General features: G+C 45.0%; 1 protein-coding gene and 1 pseudogene across 3 annotated transcripts in view; one reads left to right on the top strand and one right to left on the bottom strand.

Annotated features, from left to right (window-relative positions):
- The window catches only part of CUL2 (cullin 2), a 174,704-nt gene that overhangs the window by 71,676 nt on the left and 78,333 nt on the right, over nt 1-24,695 (top strand). The window lies entirely within an intron of this gene.
- LOC308528157 (large ribosomal subunit protein eL6-like) lies at nt 20,925-23,672 on the bottom strand (annotated as a pseudogene). The gene is made up of 2 exons: nt 23,666-23,672; nt 20,925-21,768 (listed from the first exon to the last, which is right to left on the bottom strand). The product of its transcript is annotated as a large ribosomal subunit protein eL6-like (transcript).

The following is a 24,695-nucleotide window of genomic DNA, read 5'->3' as shown; positions in this document are numbered from 1 at the left end:
CCTCCTTCCAATTTGGATGCCTTTTATTTCTTCTTGTCTGATCGCTGTGGCTAGGACTTCCATTACTATGTTGAATAAGAGTGGTGAAAGCAGACATCCCTGTCTTGTTCCTTTTCTTAGGGGAAATGGTTGTAGTTTTTGCCTGTTGAATATGATGTTTGCTGTAGATTTGTCATATATAATCTTTATCATGTCGAGATAATGCTCCCTCTATTCCCACTTTGCTGAGAGTTTTTATCAAAAACGGCTGTTGGGCCCTAACTGATTTGGCTCAGTGGATAGAGCATCAGCCTGAGGATTGAAGGGTCCCAGGTTTGAGTCCAGTCAAGGGCATGTACCTCGGTTGCGGGCACATTCCCAGTGTGGGGTGTACAGGAGGCAGCTGATTGATGTTTCTCTTTATCGATGTTTCTAACTCTCTATCCCTCTCTCTTTCTCTCTGTGAAAAATCAATAAAATATATATTTTTAAAAATGGCTTTTGGGTTTTGTTGAATGCTTTTTCTGCATCTATTGATATGATCCTGTGATTTTTTTTCTTTCAATTTGTTTATGTGATGTATCACATGTATTGATTTGCAAATATTGTAACAGCTTTGCATCCCTGAATAAATCCCACTTGGTCATGGTGTATGATCTTTTTGATGTATTGCTGGATCTAATTTGCTGATATTTTGTTGAAGATTTTATCTATATTCATCAGGGATATTGGCCTATAATTCTCTTTCTTTATAGTGGAATTAGGATAATGCTGGCCTCATAAAAAGAGTTTGGAAGTATTCCTTCCTCTTGGATTTTTTTGAAGTAGTTTGAGGAGTATAGGTGTTTGTTCTTTAAATGTTCGGTAAAACTCCTCTGTGAAGCCCTTCCGACCAGGGCTTTTGTTTGCTGGGAGTTTTTTGACTACTGCTCCTATTTTATCAGTTGTTATTGGCCTATTCAGGTTTTCTGATTCTTCCTGATTCAGTTTGCGGAGATTTTATTTTCTTAGAAATTTGTCCATTTCATCCACATTGTCCAACTTGTTGGCGTATAGTTGTTCATAACATTTTTGTACAATCTTTTGTATTTCTGTGGTGCCATTTTTTTGGGTCCTCTGTCTTTGTTTCTTCATGAGTCTGGCCAATAGTTCATCAATTTTGTTTATCCTTTCAAAGAACCAGATCTTGGTTTCATTGAGTTTTTGTATTGTTTTTTTTTTTTAGTGTCTGTGTTATTTATTTCTGCTCTAATCTTTATTACTTCCTTCCTTCTACTTACTCTGGGCTTTTCTTTTTGTTCTCTTTCTAGTTCTTTTTAAGTTGTAGGGTCTAATAGTTTATTGTTGATTTTTCTTGTTTTTTGAGGTATGCCTGTAGCACTATGAACTTCCTTCTCAGGACTGCTTTTGCTGTTTTCCAGAGATTTTGGTTGTTGTGTGTTTACTTTCATTTGTTTCCAGGAAGTTTTTTCTTTCTTTCTTATTCTCATTGCTAACCCATTCATTGTTTAATAACATGCTATTTAGCCTCCATGTGTTTGAATGTTTTGGGATATTTTTATTGTAGTTAATTTATAATTTCATTTCACTGTGATCTGAGAAGATGCTTGATATGATTTCAGTTTTCTTGAACTTGTAGAGACTTGTTTTGTGTCCTAACATGTGTTCTGTCTTTGTGTATGATCCATGTGTACTAGAGAAGAATGTATATTCTGCAGCTTTGGGGTGAAATGTTCTATAAATGTCAATTAAATCCATCTGATTCAGTGTGTCCTTTAGAGTCACTGTTTCCTTGTTAATTTTTTTTGTATGTTTACATATTTTACTTCACCCATTTAGTCAGTGGTACAAATGAAAATTTGCAGCTGGTGTAAAGATAAGTGGACAACATTTGTGTTTCTATCATAGCTGACAGTAAGGAATACTACAGGTATTCATGAAATGTGTGTGTCTTAACAGAACTGTCAGTTTAGTACTCGAATTACAATACAAATAGAGTGAACTATTCTTTTGTTAAAGTCTCTGGAACTATATCTCAAAGCAGAATTTTGGATGTACTTTCCTTACTAAATTTTTGTGTGGAAGATCCATCCAGTGAAGTTAGCAGTGTGTTAAAGTCACCTATTATGACTGTATTGCTGTTGATCTCTCCATTAAATTCCTCTAGAAGTTTTTTTTAATATATTTAGTTGCTTGTATATTGGATGCATATATATTTACAAAGGTTATATCCTCTTTTTGGATTGATCCCTTTAGTATTAGTGACCTTTGTACCTCTTCTGATGGCCTTCATTTTGAAGTCTATTTTGTCAGATATTAGAATTGCTACTCTAGCTTTTTTTTTTTCTTTTCCATTTACATGGCAAATTTTTTCCCATCCTTTTGCTCTCATCCTGTATGTGTCTTTTGTTCTGAGGAGGGTCTCTTGTATACAGCATATAGTTGGGTCATGGTTTGTATTTATTCAGCTACCTTATGCCTTTTCATTGTAGTGTTTAATCCATTTATAGTTATGGTTATTATTATAGGTACTTATTTATTGCCATTTTACTTCTATATGCCTAGGTTTCTCTCTGTTTCTTCTTCACATTACAGCAGTCCCTTTAGCATTTCTTGTAGTGCTGGTTTGGTGGTGATAAAATCCTTCAGCCTTTTTTGGTCCCAGAAGCTCTTTATTTGGATGTCTGTTTTGAATGATAGCCTTGCTGGATATAGTAATCTTTGTTTTAGATCCTTGCCTTCCATTACCTTGAGTATTTCATGCCATTCCCTTCTGGCCTATAGAGTCTGTGATGAGAAATCAGCCTTACAGCCTATGGGAGCTCCTTTGTAGGTAACAGTTTGCTTTTCTCTTGCTGCTTTTAAGATTCTCTCTTTGTCTTTAATTTTTGGCATTTTAATTAAGATGTCTCTGGGCATGGTCCTATTTGGGTTCTTCTTGCTTGGGGTTCTCTGTGCCTCATAAACTTGTGTGACTTTTTCTTTTACTAGGTTAGGGACGTTTTCTGCCATTATTTATTCAAACACATTCTATATCCCTTTCTCCCTTTCTGCCTCTTCTGGCACACCTGCTATTCTAATATTGTTACGTTTCACATTGCCCCACAGCTCCCTTAAGCTGTCCTGTTTTTGAATCTTTTTTGTTGTTGTTGTTTCTCCGAATGTTTTTTTTCAACCCTGTCTTCTAATCCAGTGATTCGTTCCTCAACTTCCCCTAATCTGCTGTGTATTCCTTCCATTGTGATCTTTATTTGTGCTATGTCATTCTTTATTTCTGTTTTCTTAATTACTATATCTTTTCTCATGCTGTTACGCATTTTTACCATCATTACTCTAAACTTTGTTTCAGATAAATTTCTTATGTTTGTTTCATTTATCTCTTCTTCTGGAGAATGCTCTTTCAGTTGGGGGTTGTTTCTTTGTCTCCTTATTTTGGCTGACTGTTTGGGTTTGTGACTATATATTAGGTAGATCTTCTATGCCTCTCAATCTCTACTGCTGGCATGAGGGAATGACTCAGCACAGGAAACTGGGGGTGTCTGCCTTTTGAGCTCTAACCCCAAAGTCCCCAATCCTGTCTTCTGTTCACATAACTCTAGTCCACTCTGTCCTCCCTCTGCCGGAGCACAAGGTAGGTGGATCCACAAGGAATTTTGTGCTTTGGACCTTTATGAGGTTGCCTTTATTTCCAGCTGTCTCTCCCTGGCAGACAACAAGCCTGCTGCTTTTCACAGCCAGCTGTTATGTGGGTACCCTCAGTTCTGGTGTGCTTTGCTGGGGGGCCCAGTGTGGGGATTAGATTCCAGAGTTCTCAATGGAAACCCACCACAGCTAAGATATCTCTTTGGAACTTCAGTTGTTGTCTGTGGTTGCCCAGCCAGCCCTTTTGTAACTCCACCCCTCCAACCAGTCTCTATGCGGTCTCCACTTTCAGTCCTCGGGTATCAGTGCACTCTCCAGCAAGTCTGCCGTTGATTATTCAGGAAGTTTTTCTGTGTTTTAGTAGTAATTTCAGTTGTTTCTGGGAGCTTGTCTGTGCATCATCCACTTATTCTGCTGCCATTTTATCCATTTAGAAATTAATTTGATGAAAAATTAAAGAAAATCTAGCTCGGCCGGTGTGGGTCAATGGTTGAGTATTGACCTATTAACCAGGAGGTCATAGGTTGATTGCTGGTCAGGGTACATGTCTGGGTTGCTGGCTCAATCCCCAGTAGGGAACATGCAGCTGGCAGCCCATTGATGATTCTCTCTTATCATTGACTAGAGGCACAGCACACAAAATCGTGCGGGTAGGGTCCCTAGTGCCTAGCCTCTTGCAATCAGGGCCATCTTCTGCCCGTTCGCCAGTCCCAGGCCAAACGCCGCATCTGCTGCCAGGCTGTCAGGCTGTTGGGATCACCAGCTCATCTCCGGCTGCTCGGGAGCTCAGGCCTAAGGGAAAGCAGGCACCGGCGACTTCACCTCCAATGCGTGTGCACCAGGCTGGCCGCTGATGGAATGCACTGCTCACTCGGGGCCGCCGCTGCCGCCGTCACCACTTTTGCTGGGGCTTGAGGCGCTGACAGAAGCTGTGGGGTGTGCCGGTGACCCACTCACCCCGGCGTGAGCAGCTCCGAGTGGCTCTGAGCGGCTCCGAGCGGGCAGCGTGTTCCATCAGTGGCCGGCTCGGCACACACGCATAGAGGTGAATTCACCAGTGCCTGCTTTCCCACAGACCTGAATCCCTGAGCAGCCGGGAATGAGCTGGTGATCCCAATGACCTGACAGCCAGCTTGGTCCTCCCGCCACCCTCCCTGATTCCCCCGTTTGGCATCACTGATTCATTGGAGCCTGCAGGCCAGGGGCAGGGACCAATAGGTCAGCTGTTCTGCCCGCTTGCCAGTCCCCAGTCTCACCCTACCCTGCTTGCAGGCTGGGGGGTGGGACCGAAAGGTGCTCAATGCACCTCATGGTGACTGGTTGTTTGGTCATCACGATCATCACAGACACTGGTTTTTTATATATAGAGATATTTCTATCTCTCTCCTGACCTGTCTGAATTAAGAAAAAAATGTGTAAGAAAAATAATAGAACTATATACTACACTAGAGGCCCAGTGCACAAAAATGTGTGCATTCGGGGGGGAGGGGGAGTCCCTCAGCCCGGCCTGTGCCCTCTCGCAGTCTGGGACCCCTCGGGAGATAACGACCTGCTGGCTTAGGCCTGCTCCCGGGTGGCAGAGGGCAGGCCCAGTCCCTAGGTGCAGCCCCTGGTCGGGCTCAGAGCAGGGCCGATTGGGGAGTTGGGGCTCCGCCCCTGTCATGCATAGAGCAGGGCGGATCAGGAGGTTGCGATGCCACCCTCAGTCACGCTCGGGGTAGGGCCGATTGAGGGATTGGGGCACTGCCTCCGTCACACTCAAGGCAGGGTCGATGGGGAGGTTGCGGCGCCACCCCCTGTCATGCACAAAGCTGGGCCAATCAGGGGGTTGGGGCGCTGCCCCCTGTCACTCACAGAGCAGGGCCCATCAGGGGGGTTGGGGCTCCGTACCCTGTCATGCACGGAGCAGGGTCGATCAGGGGGTTGGGGAGCTCCCCCCTGTCACGCACAGAGCAGAGCCCATCAGGGGGTTGGGGAGCTCCCCCCTGTCACGCACAGAGCAGGGCCGATCAGGGGGTTGGGGAGCTCCCCCCTGTCACACTCAGGGCAGGGCCGATGGGGAGGTTATGGCTCTACCCCATCACACACAGAGCCTGGCCCGTGGCGGGGGGGTGGTTGGGGTGCCGCATCCTGTCACACACAGAGCAGGGACGATCAGGGGGTTGGGGCGCTGCACCCTGTCACACACAGATCAGGGCCGATCAGGGGGTTGGGGCACCGCAGCCTGTCACACACAGAGCCGCAGGGCAATTGGGGTTGGGGAGCTTCCCCCTATCAGGCACAGAGCAGGGCTGATCAGGGTGTTGGGGCGCCTTCCCCTGTCACGAACAGAGCAGGGCCGATAGGGAGGTTGTGGCCCCGCCCCGTGTCACACACAGAGCTGCAGGGCAATCAGGGGGTTTGGGCGCTGCCCCCTGTCACACTGATCCTGGTGCCGGGAGGCCTCGCGGCTTCGCTGATCCCGGTGCTGGGAGGCATATTACCCTTTTACTATATAGGATAGAGGCCTGGTGCACAGGTGGGGCCTGGCTGTTTTGCCCTGAAGGGTGTCCTGGATCAGGGTGGGGGTCCCCACTGGGGTGCCTGGCCAGTCTGGGTGAGGGGATGATGGCTGTTTGCAGCTGGTCACACACCCTTCAGGGTGGGGGTCCTCACTGGGGTGCCTGGTCAGTCTGGGTGAGGGGCTGAGGGCTGTTTTCAGGCTGGTGGGTGACGGAAGCTCCCAACCACTCCTTTTTTTCTTTTCTCTCTCTTTTTTTTTTTAATTCTGGGCCAGCTTTTGCTCTGAGGCTCCAGCTCTTAGGCCTCCACTGCTGAAAGCAGGTTTCTGGCCTTTGTTTACCTTCTGTATTTGACACAATGTTGCGATCCTGCTGTCTGAAGCCCAGCGACTAAAGCAGGTTTCTGGGGTTTTGTTTAGCTTCTATATTTGTAACATAGTTGCTTAGAGTTGCAGCTCAGAGGCTGGCAGCGGCAGGCGGGGAACGTTGGAGTCCTCCGTCACTGAAGCAAGCAAGCCTCATGTTCGCTTCCAGCTGCCTGGCTGCCGGCCGCCATCTTGGCTGGCAGTTAATTTGCATATCACCCTGATTAGCCAATGGGAAGGGTAGCGGTTGTACGCTAATTACCATGTTTCTCTTTTATTAGATAGGATTAATTCTGGAAAAGACGGAGATAATATGGTAAGAGATGTCAGACCAAGCTGACTTAGTTGTGTTGTTATAATCAGCTTCCATTAAAGTATTGTTTGACATGCTTTACTAATATTCTATTTAGTTCTCATTCTGTTAGTGTAGTCTAGTAGATTGACATTATTACACATTTTACAGCTAAGGAAACTTAAGGCTTAATAATAATAAAAATTACACCAGGGAACTATGTTTCGAGCATTTTTCTAAGAGCTTTACATGCATTATCCCATATAATCCTCACAAATAGCAATATTAAAATATTTCCTCTAATTAATCCCCTTTTAATATGCATGAATTTTGTGCACCGGGCCACTAGTTTAAGATAAATCAGATCTAGTTGTTGATAGTGCTATCATTTCAGCCTGAGGGCCCCCCCCCCCCCCGCCCTGTGCACAAATTTCGTGCACCGGTCCACTAGTATTTTATTATTGCTATTTGCCCTTTATCTATAATAGAAGTGTCAGAGATGAAAGGAAATTAGTAAAATATATATGAAAATCTCCCTCCTTTCAGAGTCTGGGACGCACCGCGGGACCCAGTGCACCTTGAAATCATGTGATACCCAGACCTGGCCAGCCCCACCCCTGTCAAGCCCCGCCAGGCAGGTGGTGCAGCCTCAGGTCTCCTGTCAGGCTCCGCTGGGCCGGAGGCGCAGCCTCAGGTCCCCTGGCCTGGTGTTGGGGCGGGGGCTGCAGCCTCAGGTACCCTGGCCTGGCCACAGGTCCCCCAGTGCCGGGGCGGAAGGCGTGGCCTCAGGTCCCCCGGCCCAGCCTCAGGTCCCCCGGCCCCGGCATGACAGCGCGAGGGTGTGACTACCATTTTCATATTAGCTCTTTTTTATATAGGATTATTAAAAATGGTTTGCTTAAGTTTATCTCATGCCGTTGCTTCTAACAAGGATTTTTTTTTTAATTGTATCTATAACTTCTTTGTGGAAAAAGCTCCACCAGACCTAGAGAATAAAGTCTTTTCCGATCTATCAGAGGGAATTTATTGCAAATTTTATTTTCTGTTAACTTATTTATAATTAATTTACCCATACTCATTCCTGAGTTCCTAAATATTTTCTATAAGTGTCTAAATAACATTACTGTGCACTAGTGGTTTCTCAGATCTGACTGCTGTTACTCAAGCTTGCATGGGGAATATTTCAAAGCATTATATTCCTGTAAATCATATATGCTGGTTGCAGAAAAGTAAAAATACACAGAAGTTTAAAAAAAAATAACTAAAAGGTCTTTTACTTTTCTCCCAGTACCTTCACGTCTGTTGTTCAAAGGAAATCACTATTAAAGATTTTAAGTGTTTATTCCAACAAATTTTTATGCATTTAACACATTGTTTGCGGGTAGTTTTTATTGCACGCTAACAGGTGGCGTGGGCCATTTTTGCTAATTTTTTGTGCAAATGGCAACGTTCAGTAAAATTACGATAACTTCAGTTTATGTATTTATACGTTACCCGCATTCTACCGCTAGTTTATAAAAAACGTATTAATACGTGTCCCGCGCTCTACTACACTGGTAGAACGTATAAATACGTAAAACGTGTAAGCACGTTTCCCGCATACAATGTGTTAAGATTGTATGTTTGCACATACACGTATGTACATACACATATCTGTATACATATACTAGAGGCCTGGTGTACGAAATTCGTGCTTGGGCGGGGTCCCTAAGCCTGGCTGGCTAACAGGGCCGATCAGGTTCCCCACCTCTTGCCTCCCTGCCTCCTCCTTCCCTCACCGCCCACGTGCTATCACCTCGCAGTTCCCTGCCTCCCCATTTCCTCCTTCCCTTGCCGCCTTTGCGCTGCCACCGCATGGTTCTTCGCCTCCCTGCCTCCTCCTTCCCTTACTGCCCACGCACTGCCACCATGCAATTTCCCACCTCCCCACCTCCCCCCTCCTCCTTCTCTTGCCACCCGTGTCCGTCACCACCCACCCCCAGTTCCCTGTCCCAGCCTAGGGCCCAGCCCTCGGGAGGGAGGGAATGGGAGTTTGGCTGGCAGGCCCTGATCAGGCGATTGGGGCCTGCTGGCTGGGGGGTGGGACACGGGGAGGACCCCATGAGGTTGGCTGCCGGCCCCCCTGGGAAAGGGGCTGTGTCCGCCATCACCCACCCCCAGTTCCCCGTGCCAGCCCGGGGGCCTGGCCCCGATCTGGCGATCTGACGGCCATTGGGAAACACTGGGAGATAGGTTGGCCGGCAGGCCCCATTGGTGATCGGGGCCTGTGGGATGGAGACAGCCCCTGCATCGAGCATCTGCCCCCTGGTGGTCAGTGTGCGACATAGTGACCAGTCTTTCTGGTCATTCCGTTGTAACAGTTGCTTAGGCTTTTATGTATATAGCTATTATGTACACTCTTACAGATACATATATATGTAGATTTTATGTCTATAGAGATTATGTACACTCTTACACATACATACATACATATATACATACATACATACATACATTTGGGGATCTTTTTGAAAGCCCAGATGTCTAGGTTACTAGGGGAATCTCTATATTCACATAGCTCCTAGATTATATTTATGCCTGTAGTCCAGATCACCAATTATGAAGTACTGTTCTACATTTGCTAAGCAATTTCCCCTGCACTTATTCTATCAAGCTTTTATTGGAGTGTTTCCTGTTTTACATTTAGATTTTTTGATTACATAAATATTAAGAAGATTTAAAAATATATTCTTGTCCTTGCAAGGTGGTTCGGTTGGTTGAAGTGTCATCCCATATACCAAAAGGTTGTGGATTCAATTCCCAGTCGGAGTACATCCCTAGGTTATGGTTGGTATGCATGTGGGTTTCTCTTTCTCTCTCTACCTCTCCCCCTCTTTCCCTCTCTGTCCCCCTTTCTCTCTAAAAATCAATAAAAACATATCCTCAAGTGAGGACTAAAACATACTTATTCTTAAAAGTTACAGTTCAGTGGTTGATATGAGACGACAAAGTGGTAGTTCCTTTATGGTGGTAAAACAGTGTTATATCTTGGTGGTGTTGACATGAATCTAGACCTGTGATAAAATTGCATAGAACTACACACACTCAAATGAACACAAGTGATTGTATATAAAAATTGGTGAGCCCTGACTGATGTTGTGAAATGGTTAAAGTGTTGGCCCATCCACCAACGGGTTGAGAGTTCCACTCCCTGTTAAGGGCATGCACCTGGGTTGCAGGTTCATACCTGCCCTGTCAGGGTGCGTGGGGGAGGCAGCCAATCAGTGTGTCTCTCTCCCATTGATGTTTCTTTCTCTACCTCCCTCTCCCCTTCCTTTCTTTCCTCTATCCATTCCTCCCTTCCACTCTCTAAAAATAAGTGGAAAAAATATTCTGTGTTGAGGATTAACAAAAAAACCCAAACAAACCAAAAAACTGGAAAAATCTGAATAAGGCTATATATTGTACCAATGTTCATTTCTTGGGGTTTTTTTTTCTTTCTTTCTTTTTGGTCTTGGTCTTATATTGTACCACACTTATGTAAAATGTTACCATTGCATTGGAGCCCGGCCTACATGTCTCAGTGGTTGAGCATCAACCTATGAACCAGAAGGCCACGGCGTGATTCCTCGTCAGGGCACATGCCCGTATTGCAGGCTTCATCCCAAGTGTGGGGCATGCAGGAGGCAGCTGATCAACGATTCTCTCATCATTGATGTTTCTTTCTCTCTCTCCCTCTTCCTTTCTCTCTGAAATAAATAAATGTATTTTTAAAATGTTACTATTGAAGAAACTGGGTGAAGCATGCACAGGGTTGCTCTATATTTTTGCAATTTTACTGTGAGTCTGTAATTATTTCAAAGTATAAAAATGATTTTTAAAAGTTTAAACAACTCATAAAATGTGGCTATTTCAATATTCTTTTACCTAGACTTCCTTTTCTCTCCTTATAACTGCTGGTAATAGTTTGGTTGTACTTTAATATTTGTTTATTTAAGTATAGTGGCTTTCATCCTTTGCGGGGGATCTCTGTGTTCCTTTAGGAAGATGATAGAGCATAAAAATACTTGTTAAAGTTTTTATTCATTTTTTTTAAATTAAATCTTTATTGTTCAGATTATTACATTTGTTCCTCTTTTTTCCCCCCCATAACTCCCCTCCTCCCAGTTCCCGCCCCACCATCCGCCCTCACTCCCCACCCACTGTCCTCATCCATAGGTGCACGATTTTTGTCCAGTCTCTTCCCGCATCTCCCACACCCCTTTCCCCCCCAAGAATAGTCAGTCCATTCCCTTTCTATGTCCCTGATTCTATTATAATCACCAGTTCATTCTGTTCATCAGATTATTTATTCACTTGATTCTTAGATTCACTTGTTGATAGATGCATATTTGTTGTTCATAATTTGTATCTTTACCTTTTTCTTCCTCTTCCTCTTCTTAAAGGATACCTTTCAGCATTTCATATAATCCTGGTTTGGTGGTGATGAACTCCTTTAGCTTTTCCTTATCTGTGAAGCACTTTATCTGACCTTCAATTCTGAATGATAGCTTTGCTGGGTAAAGTAATCTTGGTTGTAGGTTCTTGGTATTCATCACTTTGAATATTTCTTGCCACTCCCTTCTGGCCTGCAAAGTTTCTGTTGAGAAATCAGCTGACAGTCGTATGGGTACTCCTTTGTAGGTAACTGAGTTTCTTTCTCTTGCTGCTTTTAAGAGTCTCTCTTTGTCTTTTGCTCTTGGCATTTTAATTATGATGTGTCTTGGTGTGGTCCTCTTTGGATTCCTTTTGTTTGGGGTTCTCCGCGCTTCTTGGACTTGTAAGTTCATTTCTTTCACCAGGTAGGGGAAGTTTTCTGTCATTATTTCTTCAAATAGGTTTTCAATATCTTGCTCTCTCTCATCTTCTGGCACCCCTATAATTCTGATGTTGGTACGCTTGAAGCTGTCCCAGAGGCTCCTTACACTATCCTCGCATTTTTGGATTCTTTTTTCATTTTGCTTTTCCAGTTGGGTGTTTTTTGCTTCTTCGCATTTCAAATCATTGACTTGATTCTTGCCGTCCTCTGGTCTGCTGTTGGGAGTCTGTATAATATTCGTTATTTCAGTCCGTGTATGCTTAATTTCTAGTTGGTTCCCCAATATAACATCGAGGGTCTCATTAGTTTTCCTGTAGATCTCATTAAGTTTATCGGCGGCTTCTAAACAGTTCTTGAGAGACCTTAAAAGTGTGGTTCTGAACTCTATATCTTCCATTGACAATTTTGTCCTGTTTCTTTGTCTCCGCATTTTGTTATGCTTTCTTGGTGCACCCCCTAGTGGTCTTTGTGCACAGTCTTATAGTTAAACCTTGATTGTTGTAGCTAATACCAGGGAGGGTTTGACCTCCAGGCCAAGTGGCTATGAGAATCAGCTGTGTCTGCAGTGAGAGAACTTCTGTCCTCTAGGGAGGTGCTAATCTAGCCTTTGCCTGAGGCTATCCGGCAAATGCCTCCGTGCAGGGCTTGGGCGGGGCGGGTCGCACAGGATCAACAGGGTGGGCCAGAGAGAGCAGTTATGGCGGCTCTCAGTCCTGTCCCCAGGGGCTCTGCCTCTCTGAGTCCCAGCACCCGCTGCAAAGCTCGGAGAGAAAGCTGCACTCGCTCTGACCGAAGCCAGACAGTCCCGCTTCTCCCGTTTGAGTCTGGGTCCCTAAAGACTCGCCTGTATCTGGAGCTCAGAGTCTGCGACTCCCTCCCGATTGAAAACGCCAACCGCGCCCTCCGCCGCCAGCCCGCTCCACGCACTCCGCACCTCAGAATTTGACTTCAGCACTGCGCCTCCTCTGAGTGTCCGTATGCGTTTTTCTTTCCTCCTAGTTGTAGGACTTCCACTCAGCCAGCGTTCCTGTGGTTCTGGGTGATGTCCGTTCCATTTTTTAGTTTCACTTTTGAAGTAGTTGTTCAAGGCAGCCAACTCCGGCGTTAACCTATGCCGCCATCTTGGTTCTCTTTATTCATTCTTAAACTATAACTCAGTAGCAAGACACTCATGACTTAAGCATACTCTTTTTGTTTGCATGTGAACATCATAAACAATGGCAAGAGTTAAATGACAAATGAAAAAAATATTTGTAACTTCACAGAGCCATATTTTAAATGCTTTACTTTCCCCGCTTATCTAATATCATACAGATACCAAAGTTCCCTAGAAGTATGGCTCCATTTCAGGCTCTTTTCTGTTCAGTTTGTTAGTTTATCAATCATTACTATGTTTATTATTATCCTATATAATAAAAGCCCTGTGACCAAAACGGTGGAGCGACCAGAGACCAGAACGATCACTGCTCCTCACCCCAGCCTGTCCCGCTCCCCAGCGGGGACCCCCACCACGATCGGGGTTGGGGTTGGCCGGCAAACTGCACCTCCTCCCGGCTGGCCCTGCCCCCAGCGGGGACCCCCATCCCAATGATAGGACGTGGCCAGCTGGCAAACCGCCCGTGGCCCCTCACCCCAGCTGGCCCTGCCCCCCAGCAGGGACCCCCACCCTGATCCAGGGCCCCAATCAGGACAGGCCGACCGGCACCCACCGGTGCAGCAGGCCTCTGTCTAATCTAATAAAAGAGAAACATGCAAATTGACTGCACCTCTGCCACGCCCCAAGCCATGCCCACCAGGCAATTAGAGTGACTGTATGCAAATTACCCCAACCAAGATGGCGGCCGGCAGCCAAGGAGCTGGAGCAAGCAGGAGGCTTGGTTGTCCCGGTGATGGAGGAAGCCAAGCTTCCTGCGTGCCCTGGCCGGCTGTGGCCTCCACTCAAGGCAACAAAGTTTCAATTATAGAAGATAAATAAATCCCAGATACCTGCTTCCAACCAGCCTCCACTGGAAGCTTGGGTGGCTGGGGCCGTGGCCAGCCTGCAAACAGCCATCAGCCCCTCACCCAGGATGCCCACACCCTCATGGGGTGAGGGTCCCTGCTGGGGGCTTGGCCAGCCTGCAAACAGCCATCAACCCCTCATCCAGGCTGGCCACACCTTCATGGGGTAAGGGTCCCTGCTGGGGGGCTTGGCCAGACTGCAAACAGCCATCAGCCCCTCACCCAGACTGGCCAGGCACCCCACCAGGACCCTCCTCCCTGAAGGGGGTATGGCCAACCTGAAAATGGACCTCAGCCCCTCACCCAGGTTGGCCAGGCACTCCAGAGGGGACCCCCACCCTGAAGGGGGTGTGGGTAGGCTGAAAATGGCCCTCAGCCCCTTACCCAGGCCGGCGAGGCACCCCAGCAGGTCCCCTACCCTGATCCGGGGCACCCTTCAGGGCAAACCAGCCAGCCCCCACCCATGCACCAGGCCTCTATCCTATATAATAAAAAAGTAATATGCAAATTGACCCTAACAGCAGAGCGACTGGGAATCACTGGTCACTATGACACACACTGACCACCAGGAGACAGATGCTCAATGCAGGAGCTGTCCCCTGGTGGTCAGTGCACTCCCACAGGGGGAGCTCTGCTCAGCCACAAGCCAGGCTGACGGCTGCCAGTACAGCGGTGGTGGTGGAAGCCTCTCCCGCCTCCTCAGCAGCGCTAAGGTTGTCCGACTGCAGCTTAGGCCTGGCAACTGGACATCCCCCGAGGGCTCCCGGGCTGCCAGAGGGATGTCTGACTGCCGCCTTAGGCCCAATCTCCTGGTGACCGGGCCTAAGCCAGCAGGTGGTCCCAGAGGGGTCCCAGACTGAGAGAAGGTACAGGCCTGGCTGAGGGACCCCCCCGAGTGCACAAATTTTTGTGCACCAGGCCTCTAGTCCTATATAATGAAAGGGTAATATGAAAATTTACCCTAATGGCGGAATGACCAGAACAACCGCTCGACCAGTCACTTGAAGTGCACTGACTACCTCTTGGTCTTTTCCCCAGCCGGCAGGCTCCAATTGCCCAGTGCTAATGGGGAACCGGGAGTGGGTGGTGGGGAACGTAGGTGGCACCAGGCCAAGGCCCCTGCTCCACCAGTCGCCTCATGCACAGAAGGCAACCCATGGTGGGAGTGGGGCTGGCAAGCGGGTAGGAATGGCTGACCTCTCAGTCCCTTTCCCTGGCTGTCAGGCTCCAATCGCCCGATGGTGAACAGGGAACAGGGGTTCGGGGCTAGTGAATGGGCGGAATGGCTAACCTCTCAGTTCCTTTCCCCGGCCGGCAGGCTGCAGTCACCTGAATGTGAATTGGGAAACGGGGATAGGTGGCGGTGGGGAGCAGGGCCAGCTGCAGGCAGCCAGGGAAGATGGCCCTGATCGCAGGCCAGGCCTAAGGACTGTACCCACCCACAAATTTCGTGTGTTGAGCCTCTAATACAGTGATGGCAAACCTATGACACGTGTATCAGAGGTGACATGCGAACTCATTGTTTTGGTTGATTTTTCTCTGTTAAATGACATTTAAATATATAAAATAAATATAGGTCTTTGTTGTACTATGGTTGTAAATATCAAAAAATTTCCATATGTGACATGGCACCAGGGTTAAGTTAGGGTTTTTCAAAATGCTGACACGCCGAGCTCAAAAGGTTCGCCATCACTGCTCTAGTACCTTACTAGTAATAAGCCTTGCTATCTGGTAAGACAAGATTGCCCTCCATAAGCCAAAAGTGTTCTGAGTGTTCTTTTGCACTTTTTACATATATAGTCACCTTTTTAGAGGTGCTTGTAAATTACCTTTAAAAAATTTTTTTTCCTGTGGGTTTGAAATGGAATTGAATCTTTAAGTTAGTTTGGAGAGAATTTATATCTTCACAGTATTAAATCTTTCTATCCAGGAACCTAGTATATCTATCTGTTTATTGTGCCTTCTTTAATTTCTCAGAAAGTTTTTATAACTTTATCTATAAAGGTCCTGAAGGCTTTTGTTAGATTTGTTTAGAGATACTTGGTATTCTTTGATGTTATTCCAAAAGTTTTATCTCTTTTATTTGTTTTCTGCTAGTTTTAGAACTACAACTGACTCGTGTATAAATCTGGTATTCAGCCACCTTGTGATATTCTATAATTTCTAATAATTTATGCACATTTTTGTGCTTTCTGTGTAAGCTTGAATAATCTGTGTGTGTGCACGTGCACATCTGTACACACATCTCATTTTCTAAGACCCCAAAGCAATATTGAAGAGAAGTGTTGGATAATGAGAATCTTTGTCTCATTCTGATTTTATTTTATTTTTCTTTTGTTCAAATTATAAGAGAACGTTTATTTAGAACATTACAGAGATAGTTGAAGTGAGCCAGCTGGGTTGCATAGGCTCAGGAAACAAGGCACAGAGGCAAAAGAAAAACCCTTGGTTCTTAGGAGAGAGAAAGCCAAAGGCAACATTTCTTACAGGGAGAAGAGGAGAAAGGAAAAGGCACAGGAGTACTCCTGAGACGAAGAGCATGGTCATTTTTGATTTTAAAGTTTACATGTATAACATTTTTCCATTTAAGATGATCATTTTGCTAGTTTTTAAAAATATATTCTTTATCAGAATGATGAAATTCATTGGAATTGGAGTTGAATTTTTATTTTATATCTTTTAATAAATCTTCATTGTTCAGATTATTACAGTTCCTCTTTTTTCTCCCCATAGCTCCCCTCCCCCTGGTTCCCACCCCACGCCGTTAAACCCCCCCACCACTGTCCTAGTCCATAGGTGTAAGATTTTTGTCCAGTCTCTTCTTGCAACCCCCATACCCCTTTCCCCCGAGAATTGTCAGTCCACTCCCTTTCTATGCCCCTGATTCTGTTGAATTCACCAGTTTATTCTGTTCATCAGATTTTTTTATTCACTTGATTTTTAGATTCACTTATTGATAGATATGTATTTGTTGTCACTTTGTTGTTCATAATTTTTATCTTTACCTTTTTCTTCTTCTTCCTCTTCTTAAAGGATACCCTTCAGCATTTCATATAATACTGGTTTGGTGGTGGTGAACTCCTTTAGCTTTTTCTTGACTGTGAAACTCTTTATCTGATCTTCAATTCTGAATGATAGCTTTGCTTGGTAGAGTAATCTTGGTTGTAGGTAATGCTATTCATCACTTTGAATATTTCTTGCCACACCCTTCTGGCTTCCATACTTTCTGTTGAGAAATCAGCTGACAGTTGTATGGGTACTCCCTTGTAGGTAACTGTTTTTCTCTTGCTGCTTTTAAGATTCTCTCTTTGTCTTTTGCTCTTGGCATTTTAATTATGATATGTCTTGGTGTGGTCCTCTTTGGATTCCTTTTGTTTGGGGTTCTCTGCACTTCCTGGACTTGTAAGTCTATTTTTTTCACCAGGTAGGGGAAGTTTTCTGTCATTATTTCTTCAAATAGGTTTTCAGTATCTTGCTCTCTCTTCTTCTTCTGGCACCCTCATAATTCAGATGTTGAAGTTGTCCCAGAGGCTCCTTACACTATCTTCATATTTTTGGATTCTTCTTTCTTTTTGCTTTTCTGGTTGGGTGTTTTTTGCTTCTTTGTATTTCAAATCTTTGACTTGATTCTTGGGATTCTCTACTCTGCTGTTGTATCTCTGTATATTATTCTTTATTTCAGTCAGTGTATGCTTAATTTCTAGTTGGTCCTTTTTCATATCCTTGAGGGTCTCATTATATTTCTCAGAGATTTCTAGAAGATTCTTGAGTAATCTTATAGTCGTGGTTTTGAACTCTATATCCAGTAGTTTGCTTTCCTCCATTTCTGTCATTTGTGACCTGTTTCTTTGTCTCTGCATTTTGGTTGCTTTCCTTTGTTGATAGAGTGGCCTTGTGTGCTAGGTGTCCTATAGGGCCCAGTAGCTCAGCCTCCCCAATTACCTGAGGTGGACACTCTTGCTGCACCCCTTTGTGTGCTGTTTGCACAGTCTTGTTGTAGTTAAGCTTTGATTGCTATTGGTATCACTGAGAGAAATTTACCTCTAGGCCAATTGGCTGTGAGGACCAGCTGTGTCTACAATGGGAGAACTAGCTGTGCTAGAGATACCCTTATGGGGCGGGACTTGCTTTAGTGGGGCTTTGGTGCTCACTGAGTATTCCCCTTGAGTGTGTCTCTTATGGATGTGACGAGTTGTAATTTTTTTTGCCTTTGGAAGAGGTAGTGCATTTATTAAAACACTATCTATGCAACAACCACAACAATTGAAACAGACTGCACAATATTCACAATTGAGACATCCAAAAGGAACCAAATCGATGAATTATCTGAAAATTATAATTGATTAGATGCCTATCTATAAAAGCAGTGGCACATTCTTCTTCACTGTAAACATTTTTTTTTCTTAATTTAATCTTTATTGTTCAGATTATTACATTTGTTCTTCTTTTTTCCCCCCCTAACTCCCCTCCTCCCAGTTCCTGCCCCACCATCCGCCCTCACTCCCCACCCACTGTCCTCATCCATAGGTGCACGATTTTTGTCCAGTCTCTTCCCGCATCTCCCACACCACTTTCCCCCCAAGAATAGTCAGTCCATTCCCTTTCTATGTCCCTGATTCTATTATGATCACTAGATTATTTATTCACTTGATTGTTAGACTCACTTGTTGATAGATGCATGTTCGTTGTTCATAATTTGTATCTTTACCTTTTTCTTCCTCTTCCTCTTCTTAAAGGATACCTTTCAGCATTTCATATAATCCTGGTTTGGTGGTGATGAACTCCTTTAGCTTTTCCTTATCTGTGAAGCTCTTTATCTGACCTTCAGTTCTGAATGATAGCTTTGCTGGATAAAGTAATCTTGGTTGTAGGTTCTTGGTATTCATCACTTTGAATATTTCTTGCCATTCCCTTCCTGCCTGCAAAGTTTCTATTGAGAAATCAGCTGACAGTCGTATGGGTACTCCCTTGTAGGTAACTGAGTTTCTTTCTCTTGCTGCTGTTAAGAGTCTCTCTTTGTCTTTTGCTCTTGGCATTTTAATTATGATGTGTCTTGGTGTGGTCCTCTTTGGATTCCTTTTGATTGGGGTTCTCCGTGCTTCCTGGACTTGTAAGTCTATTTCTTTCACCAGGTAGGGGAAGTTTTCTGTCATTATTTCTTCAAATAGGTTTTCAATATCTTGCTCTCATCTTCTGGCACCCCTATAATTCTGATGTTGGTATGCTTGAAGCTGTCCCAGAGGCTCCTTACACTATCTTCGTATTTTCGGATTCTTTTTTCATTTTGCTTTTCCAGTTGGGTGTTTTTAGCTTCTTCGCATTTCAAATCTTTGCCTTGATTCTTGTGGTCCTCTGGTCTGCTGTTGGGAGTCTGTATAATATTCGTTATTTCAGTCTGTGTATGTTTAACTTCTAGTTGGTTCTTTATCATAACATCGAGGGTCTCATTAGATTTGTTGAGGATCTCATTAAGTTTATCAGCGGCTTCTAGACAGTTCTTGAGAGACCTTAAAAGTGTGGTTCTGAACTCTATATCTTCCATTGACAATTTTGTCCTGTTTCTTTGTCTCCGCATTTTTTATGCTTTCTTGGTGCACCCCCTAGTGGTCTTTGTGTGCAGTCCTCCTGTAGTTAAGCCTTGATTGTTGTAGTTAATACTAGGGGGATTTGACCTCCAGGCCAGCTGGCTGTGAGAATCAGCTGTGTCTGCAGTGGGAAAACTTCTGTCCTCTAGGGAGGTGCTAATCTAGCCTTTGCCTGAGGCTATCTGGCAAATGGCTCTGCGCAGGGCTTGGGCGCGGCAGGTGGGTCGCTCGGGCTCGGGATCAACAGGGTGGGCCGGAGAGCAGTTATGGCGGCTCTCAGTTCCGTCCCTAGGGGCTCTGCCTCACAGAGTCCCAGCAACTGCTTCAAACCTCGGAGAGAAAGCTGTCTTCGAGTTCCAACTGAAGCCAGACAGTTCCGCTTCTCCCGTTTGAGTCTGGGTCCCTAGAGACTCGCCCAGATCTGGAGCTCAGAATCTGAGACTCCCTCACGATTGAAAGCACCAACCGCGCCCTCCGCCGCCAGCCCGCTCCGCGCGCACTCCGTTCCTGAGTATATCACTTCAGCACTGCCCCTCCTCTGAGTCTGGGTATGATATTCTCTTTCCTCCTAGTTGTAGAATTTCCACTCAGCCAGCCTTCCTGTGGTTCTAGATGATGTCCATTCCGTCTTTTAGGTGTGTTTTGATTTGGTTGTTCAGGCAGCAATCTCCGGCGTTAACCTATGCCGCCATCTTGGTTCTCTAGGAGTTGTAATTTATATCGTCTCACACTGACCACTGGGTACACTGTCTCTTGGATCCCCAAGGATGTGCAAAGCCAGCCACTGCCTGAGACCACCCAGCAGGAGCTACAGAGAGATCTGCAGATTTCTCCTCTTTGTTTGGAGTTTGGAAGTCCCCAGATGAGGCCTGGCTGTGAAGCAATATAGGCTGCTATTGCAGGGTCTTAGGCCTTTTGGAAGCTTTGTAGTCCTCTGACCCAGGTGCAGTTTGTTAGGTTTTAGGTTGCAAAAGGCCCGGCTATTCATATGCAAAGTCCTCTGTGCATAGCTTTGGTGGGGTTGTAAATTGGGTGGTGCGGGGTCTCAGTGAATCACCAGGGCAGAACAAACAGCAATGGTTGCTAGTCAGCCCTTCCCTGGAGAGGTCCCAGGGTCTCTGTGTCCCGCAGCCCTGTGCAGGAACGTGCAGGAACGATGATCACTGTGAACACCTCTGAGAGAAAGCTTCCCTTGCATTCCGGCCAGATGCCAGACAGTCCACTTTCTCCCCATATGAATCTGGGTCCCCAGAGTCTCGCCTGGAACTGGAGTTCAGAGCAATAGGGAGCTTGTATCTCCCTCCACAGTGCACCCAGTTGCCAGCCTGTCATGCGCGTGACTCTGTACCTCCGTACTTCTGTACCTCCACACCTCCTACCAGTTTCAGTGCACTTTTTTCTTTCCTTCTAGTTGTATAACTTCCACTCAACCGGCTTTCCTGTGGTTCTGTATGATATTTGTTTTGTATTTTATTTGGAGTTTTGATGTGGTTGTGAGAGGCAGCAAGTACAGGTGCTTACCTATGCTGCCATCTTGGTTCTGGTGTTGAATATTTAGAAAATGACTTATATTGCTATTGAGTGATTGTTTTTTCCCCTCTTAGTCAATATGGTCAATTATGTTTGCAGATATTGTAATATTAGATTATCTTTACATACCTGAGATAAAACCCAGTTTGGTTTCTATTTTTTAATTTATTTAAGCGGGTTCTTATAAGAAATTCAGAACACCAGTTTGTGAGGATAAAGCCCATTGGTGAGAGAAAACAGAGAGTGGTGGTAGCCCTGGAGCTGAGGAACAGCTTTTATTTTTGGCAGAATTTATGAGTCCACAGCCTTCTGGTTAACCTTGTGCTGTTCTGTCACCTCATATTTCTTTTTCTCTGTGTCGAAGATCTTGCCCTCCTGGTGTCTGGGCTTGCACAGCTTCTTCTTGAATTAAGCATCAGTGAGATGTTTGGGGATTTTCACATCACTGATATCAATTTTGGTGGAGGTGGCGATGACAAATTTCTGGTGTGTTTTATGCAGAGGAACTCAATTAAGGGACAGAGGTCCAGTCACAAGTAGCAAGCCACTGCTAAGCTGCTTCAGGAAAACCACTCTCTTGCCTCTGTGGTGCCTGGTGAGGATGATCACAATCATCCCAGGAGTGATGCTGGCCCGCAAATTCCTCACATGCTGACTGAAGGGTTTCTTGCCATGGCTCAACAGCTTTCGAGGCACATCTTCAGTAGGATTATATTTAGGAATTTTGCGTAGTGTAACCACTCGTGTACCATTATTCTTGTCGCCACCAACTGGTTTTGTGACAGTAGCAAGAACTTTCTTCTTTTTTTTTCAATCCTGGATTTAGCTGCCGAATACTTCCTCTTATACATGGCCTTTCGGGGATACATAGCCAACCGGGAATATCTGCCAATTCCTCTGATGAGGATGAGGTTTCAGCGGCAGTGGGGCTTCCCCTTCTTAGGCGCCTTAACCTTGCTGCCAGCATCAGTCTTCTTGGCTTCAGGTTTCTTCAGCTTAGTATCAGGTTTCTTCTCCTTAGTATCAGGCTTCTTCTCTTAGCCAGGTTAGTGTTTGTCTATTATAATTTTTACCCACTGTTGCATTTTATTTGAAAATATTGTATATAATAAAAGGGTAATATGCAAATAGACCAACAGTAGAACAACCGAACAACCAGTCAAAGCATAATATGCTAATGATATGCTAAGGCTGCTCAACCGCTCGTTATGACGTGCACTGACCACCAGGGGGCAGATGCTCCGACCAGTAGGTTAGCCTGCTGCTGGGGTCCGGCCGATCAGGATTGAGCGAGATGGGCTGGACATGCCCTGGAGCCCTCCCGCAGTCCCTCCCTGGCCCGATTGTGCACCGGTGGTGTCCCTCAGCCTGGCCTGCGCCCTCTCACAATCCAGGAAGCCTTGAGGGATGTTGGAGAACCGGTTTCAGCCCGATCCCGCAGGCCACTCCCCTTGGGAAGGTGCCAGACTCAGGGCTCACGGCTGGAGAGCACTGCTGAGGCAGTGCGAGCCTCTCCTGATCGGGATTGATTGGGCACAAGCCTGCAGCAGGCACAGTGGGGCAGGGATGAGTGGGAGTGGCAGGTAGTAGCTGCAGGTGGTGTTGGACTGTGGGTTTTGGCCCATTCCCTGCAGGCCACCCAGAGAGATCCCACCCGTGCACGAATTCATGCACCAGGCTTCTGGTTTTATTTACAGTTATGCACCTCTATTTATGAGTAGGAGAGCCTGTAATATTCTTTTTCATAGTGTCTTTGGTTTTGGTACCAGGCTTATAATTATAGGCCAGTGGTCGGCAAACCGCAGCTCGTGAGCCACATGTGGCTCTTTGGCCCCATGGCATGGGCCATGAAGTTTCAATCGCACTGTACGTGCGTGCCCACACGTGGTATTTTGTGGAAGAGCCACACTCAAGGGGCCAGTTTGCCGACCACTGTTATAGGCTGTATTAGGGCCTGTTTTCTCTTTTTCTTTTAAATAAAAGACTTTGTATGAAATTTGAATGATCAATTTTTTTATGTTTAGTAAAATTCCCTTCCAAACCTAGGGTTTTTTCTAAGAAGGTTAAAAAAAAATTAGTATCTTTAACACTGCTGCAGGTTTTTCAATAGTGTTAAGACTAGGCAAATTTATATTTCTTCTTAAATCTGTTGTGAATTATTTTTTCAAAATTGTTGGAAAGTCATTTTCTATTTGAAGTAACTTTATATTTATAGAAGAATTGCAAAGCTAGTACAGAGAGTCTGCACTCCTTCACTCTGCTTCTCTACTATCACCATCTTATAACCCAAGGTATGTTTGTGAACATTAGTGTAATACAATGAACTAAATGACAGACTTGCATTTTCCCAGATTTTTCTCTGATGTAATTATTTTGTCCCAGGAATCAATCCAAGTCACTACATTGCATTTAACTGTCATATGTGTATTGTCTCTTCTACTCTGTGAGAATTTATTTTTTTCTTCTTTTTTTAAGTTATAGTTGATATTCAATATTATTTTATACTAGAGGCCTAGTGCATGAAAATCATGCACTTGTGGGGGGCGTATCTCAGCCCAGCCTGCACCCTCTAGTAGTTCAGGAGCCCTTGGTGGATGTCTGACTGATGGTAGGCCATCAGTCGGACATCCTTAGTACTGCTGTGGAGGTGGGAGAGGTTCTCGCCACCGCTGCTGCACTCGCCAGCTGTGAGCCTGGCTCAGGGCTTCTGGTTGAGTGGCACTGCCCCTGTGGGAGTGCACTGACCACCAGGGGACAGCTCCTGGGTTGAGCGTCTGTCCCTGGTGGTCAGTGTGTGTCATAATGACCGGTCATTCCGCAGTCGGATTTGCATATTAGGCTTTTATTATATAGGATTAGTTTAGGTATATAGCATAGTAGTTAGACATTTCATATACTTTACAAAATGATCCTCTGATAAGTCTAATACCTACCTGGCATCATACATAGTTATTACAATATTATTGACTGTTTTCCTTTAACTGTACTTTACATACCTATGACTGCTTTGTAATTGTCAATTTGTAGTACTTAATACCTTCCTCCCCCGTTTTTCCTTTTTATTGAATTTATTATTGGGGTGACACAGGTTAACAAAATTATATAGGTTTCAGGTGCACAATTCTACCATGTACCATCTGTACACTGTATTTTATTGTGTGTTCACCACTTCAAGTCAAGTCTCTGAATCCCTGCCCTTTTTCACTTACCCTTATCAGTTTGTTCTCTGTGTCTATGATTCTGTTTCTGTTCTGTTAGTTTATTTTGTTCTTTAAATTCCACATATATGTGGAATCACATGGTAGTTTTCTTTTTTTGTCTGACTTATCTCACTTAGTATAACTACCCTCTAGGTCCATCCATATTGTTTCAAATGTTAAGATTTCCTTTTTATATGGCCAAGTAATATTTCCTACCACAACTTCTTTTTAAAAAATATATATTTTAATTTTTTACAGAGAGGAAGGGAGAGGGATAGAGAGTTAGAAACATCGATGAGAGAGAAACATCGATCAGCTGCCTCCCGCACACCCCCTCCTCAGGATGTGCCCACAACCAAGGTACATGCCCTTGACCGGAATAGAACCTGGGACCCTTCAGTTCGCAGGCTGATGCTCTATCCACTGAGCCAAACTGGTCAGGGCCTACCACAACTTCTTATTCAGTCATCCATTGATGGGCAGTTAGGTTGCTTCCATATCTTGGCTATTGTAAATAATCTGATTCCAGGTGTACTTGAAAAGAATGTATATTCTACCCTGGCCAGGGTAGCTCAGTTGGTTAGAGCATTGTCTCAATACACCAAGGTTCTGGGTTTGATCCCCATCAGGGCACAGAATCAACCAATGAATGCATAAATAAGTGGAATAACAAATCACTTTTTCTCTGTCTTCCTCTCTCTCTCTCTCTCTCTAAAAATCAATAAATACAATTAAAAATTTTTTTTTAATTTTAAAAAATAGA

Source organism: Myotis nattereri (assembly GCF_964212035.1).
Source record: "Myotis nattereri genome assembly, chromosome: 1".
Lineage (NCBI taxonomy): Eukaryota > Metazoa > Chordata > Mammalia > Chiroptera > Vespertilionidae > Myotis > Myotis nattereri.
Note: the sequence above shows the minus strand (reverse complement) of the source record. Positions and strands in the feature narration are given on the sequence as shown.